Raw genomic sequence first — 11948 nt, forward strand, 5'->3', positions numbered from 1 at the left:
TAATTTACCAGTCTTGTTGATATTTGTAGATGATCAAGTCAGGGCAGTAATAACTTTGGTAAGAATTAATTGCATTCCATCACAAGTGCAAGCAGATTTCATTAGATATTCTACTGGTCCACACTAGCTTCCTCCAATTCATCATGAATCTTCTATCACATAGTTATCACAAGTTGGTTGTCAATTGTAGATGTGATCCTTATCTGCAACAGAAAATATCTCAAAAGCAAAACTCACCACTTCTTTCAATGTCACTAATTGGTGATGAGCAAGTCTCTTCGATACATGAAGCTGTTCCAGAAGTCCAGATCATCATCTCTCACGGTAGACACCAGTAAGCTATGCAGTGATTCCTTTCTAAGCAGTTCTAATCATTCAGACCTGTCACCAGCTGCCATTAGTTGTTCTGCAAGTTGATACCAGTCTGTCATATGTTCCATCTCAGTTGTATTCAGTGTCTGTCAGACAGTTCATCACCATTTCCATCTATTTCTCCACTACAATTGCTGATAACTACTAGACACTCCTGAATAGATGACATTGGTAATCTGTACCATCACAGTTGCCATCAATTTCAAGATGCTCCATCACAGTAGCCATTACTCTTCTTCACAGATACCACCAGCTTCTTGTCAGATTCTTTAGATATTGGGAAGCCTGAAAATGAAGTAAAATGACCGACCTCTTTCCATGTTATTGGTCCTTTCAACACTTGATGTCATCCCATTTGCAAACGAAAATACTCGAAAAGAGAAAGTGATCAGTCTCCAAGTGTTACCCATCTCCAGACATTACATCACAGTTGCCACCAGATTATCGAATGTTCCATCACAAATGCCACCAGTCATCACATGTTCCATCACAATTGCCAGTCACCATCTGATGCTCCCATCTCCATCAAATGTTCCAGCGATGCCTCCAGTTTGTCTCACCAATTATATAAACATATTTCCAGTAAATAAGTGTTCTATTAGCAGGCACCATCTTGTACAGCATTATCCACCAGAAAATTCTCATGAAGATTCAACCAAAAAGTCACCACCAACATCACAAATCTTCTATCATACAGCTGTCTCCAGTTAGTTGACAATTACAGATAACTTTTTCTGCAAAAGAGGACCTCAGAAAAGAAAAACTCACCTCTTCAGTATCTGCAATATACAAAGTTGCCTCAGACACTCAAAACATCAGCCATCAAGTTTCATCATAAGCATCATTGAGGTACTTGGAGTTTCTCTAGTGTTACCATCATGCGTGAACCACTAAATACTGCACAAATGAGAATAAGCCTGAAATTCAAACAATTCATCTCCACCTCTATCATGAGCTTGGCAACGCCACCATTCGCACATTCCATTACAGCTATCACTAGATGTTCCAGTTTCTACCATTTTCCATTAGACCTTTCATAGTTGTTCCTATCACAGTTGCCACAACTGTCCACTACAGATGCTAGTTTCCATTAGAAGCTCAATAGTTGTCACAAGTTTGTCTCAAGATACCAAAAATCCTGAAAATGAAGCAAAACAAACCACCACTTCCCTCTAAAGTCACCAGTCAACATTTTCAGATATTCAAACACATGCACACAATAACTTCGATAATTATTAGTTGCATTTTATCACAACTGCCACCAACCTTCATTACATGGTCCGTCTCCTTCTTGTCAATTTTCAGCAGACCATGTTCTATTTGCCAGGCGTCAGCTTACATAATACATCTCACCAGACAATTATCATCAAGATTCTAGCATGTAGTTACCATCAATTTATCACAAACATTCCATTAGGGATTTCTCGCAAGCTGGTTGTTAATTCCATGTCATCATCATGTGCAGAAAAAAATTTACTACAGAAGAAAAGCTCACCTCTCCTTTCAGTCTCATAATTCGGCAATAATGAACTAGTCTATTCAACAAATCACTAACCATCAGGTTTCACAATAGACATCACTATGTTGAGGTTCTTTTGTACGCAACTTTCACTAGGTATTTCAGAGCAGTTACCCCAGCGTCCATCAGATGTTCTACCATGCTTGCCACCAGTTTTCATTATGTTCCATCACAGTTGCCAGTCTCCATCAGATGTGCCAAAGTTGCTATCAGCCTCCAGTTTTTCAATTACAGTTGTCATCAGTCTCCAGCCATCACTATATGTTGTCACCAGTTTGTCTTACATGTCCGATACCAAAAGGACTGAAAATGAAGCAAAACCAACCACTTCTTTCCTCCAAAGTCAACATTTGCAATAGTCCAAAGAAAGGTTCACCATAACAGTAATAATTAGTTGCATTACAACACAATTGCCACCAATCTCTTTTACATGTTCCCTATTTGCCAATTTCCAGTAGACTATGTTCTATTAGTAGTCATCAGCTTCCATATTATATCCACTAGACAATTATCTTCAAGGAGATTCTACCATTTTGTCATTAGTTCATAGATAGTATATCCTCATCTGCAAAAGAAAATTTCTGAAAAGAGAAACTCACCTTTTTTTTTTCCAGTTCCAAAAATCAACATGTGTGAATCATTTCAGTTGTAAGTGGAGATTCTTTTGTTAGCTTCCCTAATGCATTCCAGAATTGTAATCAGCTTTCATAAACATTGTATCAGTTGCAACCAGTGTGAAGATGTTCTATGACAGTCGCCACCAGTCAGATGTTCCATCGCAGTCACCGCCAGTCTAAAAATGTTCCATCACAGTCGCCACCAGTCTGAAGATGCTCCATCACAGTCGCCACAAGTCTGAAGATGCTCCATCGCAGTCGCCACCAGTTTGAAGTTGTTCCATTGTAGTCGCCACCTGTCTGAAGTTTTTCCATGACAGTCGCCACCAGTCTGAAGATGTTCCTCGCAGTCGTCACCAGCGTGAAGATGTTCCCTCGCAGTCGTCACCAGCGTGAAGATGTTCCCTCGCAGTCGTCACCAGTCTGAGATGTTCCATGATAGTCGTCACCAGTCTGAAGATGTTCCCTCGCAGTCGTCACCAGCGTGAAGATGTTCCATAACAGTCGTCACCAGCGTGAAGATGTACCCTCGCAGTCGTACCAGTGTGAAGATGTTCCATGACAGTCGTCACCAGCGTGAAGATGTTCCCTCGCAGTCGTCACCAGTGTGAAGATGTTCCCTCGCAGTCGTCACCAGTGTGAAGATGTTCCCTCGCAGTCGTCACCAGTGTGAAGATGTTCCATGACGGTCGTCACCAGTGTGAAGATGTTCCCTTGCAGTCGTCACCAGCGTGAAGATGTTCCATGACAGTTGTCACCAGCCTGAAGATGTTCCATGACAGTCGTCACCAGTCTGAAGATGTTCCCTCGCAGTCGTCACCAGCGTGAAGATGTTCCATAACAGTCGTCACCAGCGTGATGATGTACCCTCGCAGTCGTTACCAGTGTGAAGATGTTCCATGACAGTCGTCACCAGCGTGAAGATGTTCCCTCGCAGTCGTCACCAGTGTGAAGATGTTCCATGACAGTCGTCACCAGCGTGAAGATGTTCCATGACAGTCGTCACCAGCGTGAAGATGTTCCCTCGCAGTCGTCACCAGTGTGAAGATGTTCCCTCGCAGTCGTCACCAGTGTGAAGATGTTCCATGACGGTCGTCACCAGTGTGAAGATGTTCCATCACAGTAGCCACCAATTTGAAGTTCCACCACAATTGCCACCAGTCGGACTCATTAGGCAGTACCAGCTTCCATTGTATATCCAGTTATCCTCAAGGGGATTCCACCACATTATCATATGGTGAATTCATTTCCCCACTCACAGCCAACAATCAATGTCACTACATAATGCAGTAGAGAAACAGCTGACTAGATGCACAAGTTTCTACACCATCATGGGACATCTGGAAGAAACAAGAAAAACAGAAAGAAAAAACTCACCTTTTTTCCAAACCAGGAATGTTCAAGAGCCTCCAGTCACTTTAGATACTTCAGGGCAGATCCATTACATTGGAAAGAAATTAGACATATCCCATAAGAACTGTTAGTCTTCAGTGGATGATGTCATTTTTCACCAGCCTCTCAACATTCCACCTGTCACTAGTTTTCATTCTTTGTCCCCCAGTTCTCATAGATCCCACCTCATATTCACAATCAGTAGATGCAGTTTCATCTCCTCCCCTGATGTATACATTGACAATCATCGTTTCTGAACCATACAGTAAATACCTGGTGCCAAACAAATTCCCACACCACAAAATATCTAAAAGAAAACCTGAGGAAAAAAGTAGCTATTCTTTCTATGTGATAAATCAGCAAATACAAGCCGAGTCAAATGCTTGAAGCAACTTCATGTACAATTCATTTTGTGATGTGTAAATACTGTTAACATTACCAACTGATTTTCAAGAGAGTCAAACAAGAACCTGTAAAGGAAACTTAAGCCATAACTGGAGATACCTTCAGGGCAGTCCATCATATAATTGGTATTAAACGTCAGTCAGACCTTTATCAGCTACCATTAGATGCTCTATTAGTTTTCACCAGTCTTATTCTTGTATCTGTGAGTGATCAGCAAGAAACCTGAAAATGAACCAAAATAAACCTCCACTTTCCACCTCTTGTCACCATTAATCAGTCACAACTTATCTCAGGGCAGGTGCATCATAATGCAGATATTGATACACCCACTCCTTTATTTGGCAAGTTATGCTATAATTTTTGTAATAGGTATTCATTAACAGAGAAGTTCCTATCCACCAATGTAGTTTCCTTAGATAATCTAAAGTTTTAAAAAAATGTAGTTCATGATTCAATCACATGGCTTACAAAAATCTCGTTTTAAATTGTGAAAATGAATTTGCCACTCCATATACCTGAAAATGAAAGATTACACCTCCACCTGTTGCTTGAAGGTATTAGTTGATCACACCTAATAGTAATTGTTAGATTAGGAAGCTACAAGTGAAGCATAGTAGTGATACCAACCATTAATCACAGATTTTAAATGTTAATTTCACGTGTATTAATCATAGCCCTCTATCATCAGGCTTTTAAAGATTCTTTTGTACATCTTAAGCTGTCCATTCCTCTTAGAATATGCTCCAGTTTTCTCTAATGTGGTGACATTGTTTTACAAAGATATAACAAAGACCCAATTATGCAAATTTCTGTATAGATGTTACTGCGAAACAGGAAAAGGTAAACTTTCTTTTTGGTCTATCGTGTCAGCCAACTGTAGTGAATCATGAAAATTATGCAAATTTCTGTATAGATGTTACTGCGAAACAGGAAAAGGTAAACTTTCTTTTTGGTCTATCGTGTCAGCCAACTGTAGTGAATCATGAAAATTCAACTGAATTTCAGTTAACACCATGTTAGATCTGCTGTGTCATGTATAGATGTGTTTATGTACCTGAAAATAAAAGAACCATATTCCACATGTTCATATACCGAGTTGATCTTATACTTATATCAAACCCTCTAATTCACAAGTCTCCACTTAATACAAAATTCCAACGATGCCACCCATTGGACAATGTATTTGAAATTGCAAAAGCCATGCTTCTGATTATAAAGATATTGCACTGCACAAAACCATAAAAAAAAATTTTTTAATTCTGTAGGAGTTTGTTTGTCTACTATAGATTGTTTACATTTTTTTCCAATGTAGTTATGATCATAAATGATGCATTTTCTGTTATTGTCAATAACTGTTAGAGATGACTTGATCTTGTAAATATATATATATAAAAAATTTTCTTTTTACCTTGCATTCATATCCTTTGATACATTTGCTCCTAACCTGCTGCAAACTATCAATGATGCATTTTCTGTTATTGTCAATAACTGTTAGAGATGACTTGATCTTGTAAATATATATATAAAAAATTTTCTTTTTACCTTGTATTCATATCCTTTGATACATTTGCTCCTAACCTGCTGCAAACTATCAATGATGTATGTATATTCATTATTAGTGTTGTCATCACCTTTTAAAAGAAAATACCAAATACCTGCAAGTGAAGGAAAAGTCTGGTGCTGCAACTTGTCAGTGCAACATTGCAATTTCTTTCCTATTTTCTCCTTTACAACAATTAATGCCAAGTGCTCTCACATACCTGAAGACATTTTGTTCTTCCCTTCCCAAATCACAATGAGTGGGAGACTGCTTTCTCTGCATTCTAACAGAGATGCTTGCACAAATATTACCTCATCCTATCCAAATATTTTAAGGGCTGATGAAAATTGCCGTCAATTACAGAATAGTCATTTCATCAATAATAACAGTATCTGCAAATGGAAAAAAATATGCTGGGTGGAAACCACCAAGCAACAATATAGAACTTTTCACCCCCTCCCTACGAACAAAGAATTTGTCAAAGAATTTAAAATTATCTTCCATATTACTTGTAATTATAATTTAAATAGGCAATGGAACCTCTAAATTCAAGTTCTATTGATTAAACAAACTGAATCTCCACTAGCATCATTTGCCTTAACACTACATTTACATTTGGAAACAAAATTTAACACTTGTTTTTAGTTATGATTAAAACCAAAATTAATTTTGCAGCCATGCAATGCTGTGATAAATTTATCTTATTACATTTTCATCCTATTTTCTTTTGTAAATTTAGTCATTGCAATACAATGAAAAATCTGAAACAAAATAAAAAAAGCAATCTCTCCAACCCGTGAATTAACCTATCATACCTGAAGAATTTGTAGGAGTGTTTCAGGATAATATATAGTACATCATACTGTAGAACTTTCTTCTGTCATCCATTTCAAAATTCTATCAGTATTGCAGCAATAACAACTCATTTCAAATGGGACTTCATTCTGGAGAACATTTAAAAATTCTGGTTCACTATTTAAAAATGTGATGTTTCATAAGAACCTATTTGTTTCCTATTCATGTAACCATGAAGCTCAAGATTTCACCCTAATTTGTCAGCACATTTGTATATTCCAAAGCATTAGTGTTGTATGTCATCCAGAGCTGTTTTGTTGTATGCAGTTAAAATAGCTTGTCACTTTTTCAGTTTAGTATCTTATGTGGGATTGTCTTTTTGTGAATGTAAATTCATGTTTGCCTTGTCTATTTCCAGTTCCAGATTTGGTTATGATGCTCAATAAATTACAACTTATTTCATTTAGAAAATGTGAAACTTGTTAAAATTTACAGAAACCCTTTTCTTCGAATATTCAAAAGCCATGTTTCATGAAGCACTCATCCAACACAACATTCCTGCCACTGCAGTTGTCCCAAGTGTCTTGGACAAGTATGCAAATTGCCTTGTAAGCTTCAAATATTGGACAGCAGACCTAAAAAGGAAAAGATCTTTTGTTGTTCAACTATTTTGTTAAACTTCAAAACAATACTAAAATATATATCCAAAAAATACCATAGTTATCTTAGCCACTTCATTGACAACCTAACCAGATAGCTCTATACACAAACTTTGGATTGGATATAATAGTATGCCTGCCCCATCATGCATTGCCTATGTGTCAGTTTTAATTCTATAAAACGCTTCAATACTACACAAGATAAACAGAATATTCATGTAGCAGCTATTGATGTATTACTGACTGGCAAACAAGATCATAAATGAACTGATATGTCTACTTTAAGCCTATCAACCATTTACATAGGTGTGAAATTCAAATTTCATTTCGTCAAGTCGAACGGAAAACTGCACTTGTGAAAAAAGTCTATTCATCTAACTGGTTCAAGACTAAATCAAGTTATCTCCCCTTAAATCTGCAACAAAGTTTTTGAGAGAAGCTTATATTTAGAAGTTATTTCACGTTAAAGTTGTAGTATTTCGGTAATTTCAACCAAGCAATGACGTGTATTCAGCTGAATAAATTATTGCTGTTGTCAACAAGAACTCCTGGCGGTGTATACTTCGTTTGTCACTTATTTTTGACAACCCTAACCCCTTACAGCTAAAACCAGTACAAACGCACGAACGATGTCATCATTTATTGGTTGAAATTACCGAAATACAACTTTAACGTGAAATAACTTCCTAAATATAAGCTTTTCTCAAAAACGCTAAGAGTAAAAGATATTTTACGACACATTCTGCCAGTGTCCAAAAAATTATTTTTTAAATCTGTCGGTCAAAAAAGGTAAAGATCTCAAAATGCTACATGTGATTTCAATAAGAGTGGAAAGTTGGGGTAAAATAGTGAAAAGAACATTCCACTCCTTTTAAGCAACTTGTATTGTCTACTTCTGCCCACTCCCTTGTAAATATGTGCTTGTATATTATGATATAACTAGTTTTATATTGAAAATTACAAGATCCAATCCAAAGTTAAACTGTGCATTAATTTTCTGGCAGCATCTAAAAACTTAATATTATCTAATCAGACATTTATCTTAGAAAACGCTGCACCACCTTGATGGTTTAGGTGGTCTATACTTTGTCCAAGAGATGGTACCATTATATATAACAGCTTGTAGTAACATAGAATAGTTTCCCCATTACGAGAAAACCAAGAAACAAGATTAACGTTACATATATTAGAAACAGACAAGCGTTTGGAATGAAGCACATTTTAAGGCCTAAACTTGCATTTTCGACAATCTTTTACATGTTTACGTGTAAGGATAGCGTGTGTAAAACGAATATGAAAAAAAGAGAGAGCTGACGACTCTGGGGTGGGGAGGAGACTTTCGGAAAATTCACAAGATCCGATTTTTCCGTCATAAATTGGGGTAAAATGGATATAGATTTTTACGGAATCCCACGTTTTTGGCTATAGAGGATTCGATTCTGAAAATTTTTTTTTCAAAATTTCATTACGTCATCGCAGCTTTGTGAGATTTGGCCGTTATTTCTAGCATGTGGATAGCCTGCTTAAAGGCCTGAGGGTATATGTATTATTGTTGAAAAATTGAAGTTTTACAAATTTCTTTCAGAATCGTAATCTTCGCATTTCTCTACCTATTTCGGTCACCCACAAAATCCGGAAAAGGCTACTTTTGAAAAATTTCCAGGATCGAATCCTCCATAACCAAGAGCGTCGGATTCCGTAAAAAAATATCCATTTTCTCAAAAGTTATAACGGAAAAATCAGATGTTCCGAAAGTCCCCTTCCCACCCCGCCAGGATCGTCAGCGAACATTTTCATCATATTCGTTTTCCACACACCGGGGAATGTAAAAAAAAAAATATCCTAAAAAAACAACCAAATTGTACGGTGTGCTTCGCCAGCATCACACTAGATAAATCTCTACACGATATTAACCAAGACAAAACAAAGAGAAAACCTATCAAATTATGTGGAATCCCAAAATATAAGCACTTCCTGACCTTGTTTCCTTACTTTCAGAAATAACGAAGTTATCTAATGAAATTCCAACTTTCAGGTAATGTACATCGCGATTATAACGCAATTTAATGTGAGAAAGAGTTGCGCGCTCACCATCTAGATAATGAAGCTCGAAATTATACCCACATTAAATTCCGATACCATCGTAATTTACATCTGAATGTTACTTCATGGAAATTTTCATTACAAAACACCCAATTTTCATGAAGTTGAGGAAACAAAATCTAAGAGTACATTATAAAAACCGCCAACTTATCCTTAATAAAATCATTTTACAGTGACAAAGCATAGTAGGAAGTTACTTCAAAAATACAAGCTCATCTCTGTATTTGTTCACATCACAAAACTCCCACATCTGAAATCAATGATATATATTAACTCAAGGTGTAAAACCTCTTTAAACAAAGAGAAATTATCTATGAACTACAAAACTAAAACAAGTAGAGACTGCAACTCATGTGGTGACAAAACTTACCTTAACCAAAAATCATGGCCCAGGCAATTATCATCGTTATGTGTAGCTTGGTTGAACAAGATTTAACAGCTCCCCAATATCTGATGACTTTTTGTCTACCCTGTCACAGAATAGCCTTCCTATAATTCTTCTAGTTATTTTTTTGCCAAAGAAGCTGACTTCGTCTTGCCAGCAACTCAGCCCCATTTTCATCCAGGTAACATAGTGTTGGGGGGAAAAAAAGACACATATTGGTACAAATTCCAATACTTTTATCAACAAACAATATTTACAATATCAATAGCCTGAAGCTAATTTAAGACTTATCAAAGATAGAAGCGTTACATCTTAAAATACAATTTCGGGCACAATCACTCATTCACAATAATACACCTTGTTTTAATTTTAAGAATATTACATGACTCAATTGCAGAATAAACGAATAAAAGTAACAAGCTTTCATCGAAATATATCAATGCTAATTATATAACTATTTCAAGTTAAAATATAAGCATTCTAAATACCAAGTGTTTCGAGAAATGAACGCAAAATGAATTCAATCCTCGCATACAAGCAAAATAATCAATATTTGCTACCAAAGGTTAAAATTTTAAATTATGGGCGGTCCACGTCCAATGACATTTGTAATTTTTTTTTTTTTTTTTGTTGCAATGTGGTCATATACTGAACTAAGAACTCTTTCCACATAATTCAGAAGAATTCATTTTCATTTATGAAGTAGTCAAGATAAGCGCGTAACGAATATCACTATTCCAATTCTGACCTTGGAATTGAAATGTCAAAATATCGATATTAAACACGAGCTATAAATAGCTTGACAAAGTGTAATCAATATTTGTTTCCCCTTGACAGGAAATTACTAAAATTTGCATGGAGAAAAATATCCAAATAGAAATAGCCAGCTAAAACAAGTGGCTTCTTAAGCGTGGAAAACAACAAATTCCATCTAAAACTATATTCAGATTAATTTTACAAAAAAGATAATTTGTGAATTGCTATATCCCGCTTACTCGAGTATTCTGCAAAGCCAACCAAAGCAGCATCATACAGTGATATTTCCCATCCAAACTGGCATACACAAACCAAGTGCCTTGAATTAGTTTACTTTAAAGCTAACGTCGCTTTCGATTCCCTTAAAGTAACCGTACTATCAATCGAACATATTCACATTGCATCACAATCCAGTGTTGCCATACCGCGACCATAAAATATACTCAATACAATACAGGGCGAAGTTTCGGTTGTCGTAGCACAAGTTTCCGTCGATTTCCGTAAAAAACTTTTATTTTTTTACATAGGGCTTGCGGGAACTTTTGAAGTAATGAGAGCGAAAGAGACTAAGAGAAAGCGATTGTATGACGAGGGAAGTTCTTTTGAAGTTACCGTGCATGGCAAGCATTGATGTACATGTGTGTGTGTGTGTTTCATGGAGTGTGGGAGACAGACAGTATGTTGTGTAAGTGAAGTGCTTCTGTTAGTGTGTGCGAAGAGACAGAGAGAGTAATGTGTGAAAGAGAGAGATAACTGACATTTTTTACTCGGTGTATGTGTATATGTATGTATGTATGGTGTGTGTGTGTATGTATGGCCGATTCAGTGTAATTTTTTTACTCGGTGTATGTGTATATGTATGTGTGCGTGTGTATGTATGTATGTATGTATGTATGGTGTGTGTGTGTATGTATGGCCGATTCAGTGTAATTTTTTACTCGGTGTATGTGTATATATGTCTGCATGTATGTGTGTGTGTATGTATCTATGTATGTGTGTGTGTATGTATGTATGGCCGATTCAGTGTTTACATTTTTTACGGAAATCGACGGAAACGTGTGCTACGACAAACGAAACATCGCCCAATACAGATGTCAATATCAATCATTCACTCCAACACGAATCACCATCAGCATCTCATACATTCAAGTGACAACATTCACATCGTGTCCACATACACCGTTTAGCAAAAGTAAAACACTAGGGTTTACCTGAACCGTTGTATAGATATCCTTTGTTGTATCTGTATGTACACAATATGATGGGGAGACATGAGCCTGGACAAGACAAAGGGTTTGGGTCCAAAGTAGCCAACTGGCGGCAACCCGTGGACCGGAAGAAATGACAGACCTTGCTGTAGTCTCAATAACAGGATTCTCAAGGTGAACACTGTAGCCATAAAATA

At 36.8% G+C, this 11948-nt stretch overlaps 1 long non-coding RNA gene across 1 annotated transcript; it reads right to left on the bottom strand.

The window, feature by feature from the left end:
* Positions 1-3379: 3379 nt before the first annotated feature.
* LOC115221324 lies at positions 3380-10999 on the bottom strand. Its single transcript, XR_005002800.1, has 3 exons — positions 9773-10999; positions 5884-7275; positions 3380-5749 (listed from the first exon to the last, which is right to left on the bottom strand). It is a non-coding gene; the product is annotated as an uncharacterized LOC115221324 (long non-coding RNA).
* Between the last annotated feature and the right edge of the window lie 949 nt (positions 11000-11948).

The sequence above is a fragment of the Octopus sinensis genome, linkage group LG18 (genome assembly GCF_006345805.1).
Source record: "Octopus sinensis linkage group LG18, ASM634580v1, whole genome shotgun sequence".
Classification (NCBI taxonomy): domain Eukaryota; kingdom Metazoa; phylum Mollusca; class Cephalopoda; order Octopoda; family Octopodidae; genus Octopus; species Octopus sinensis.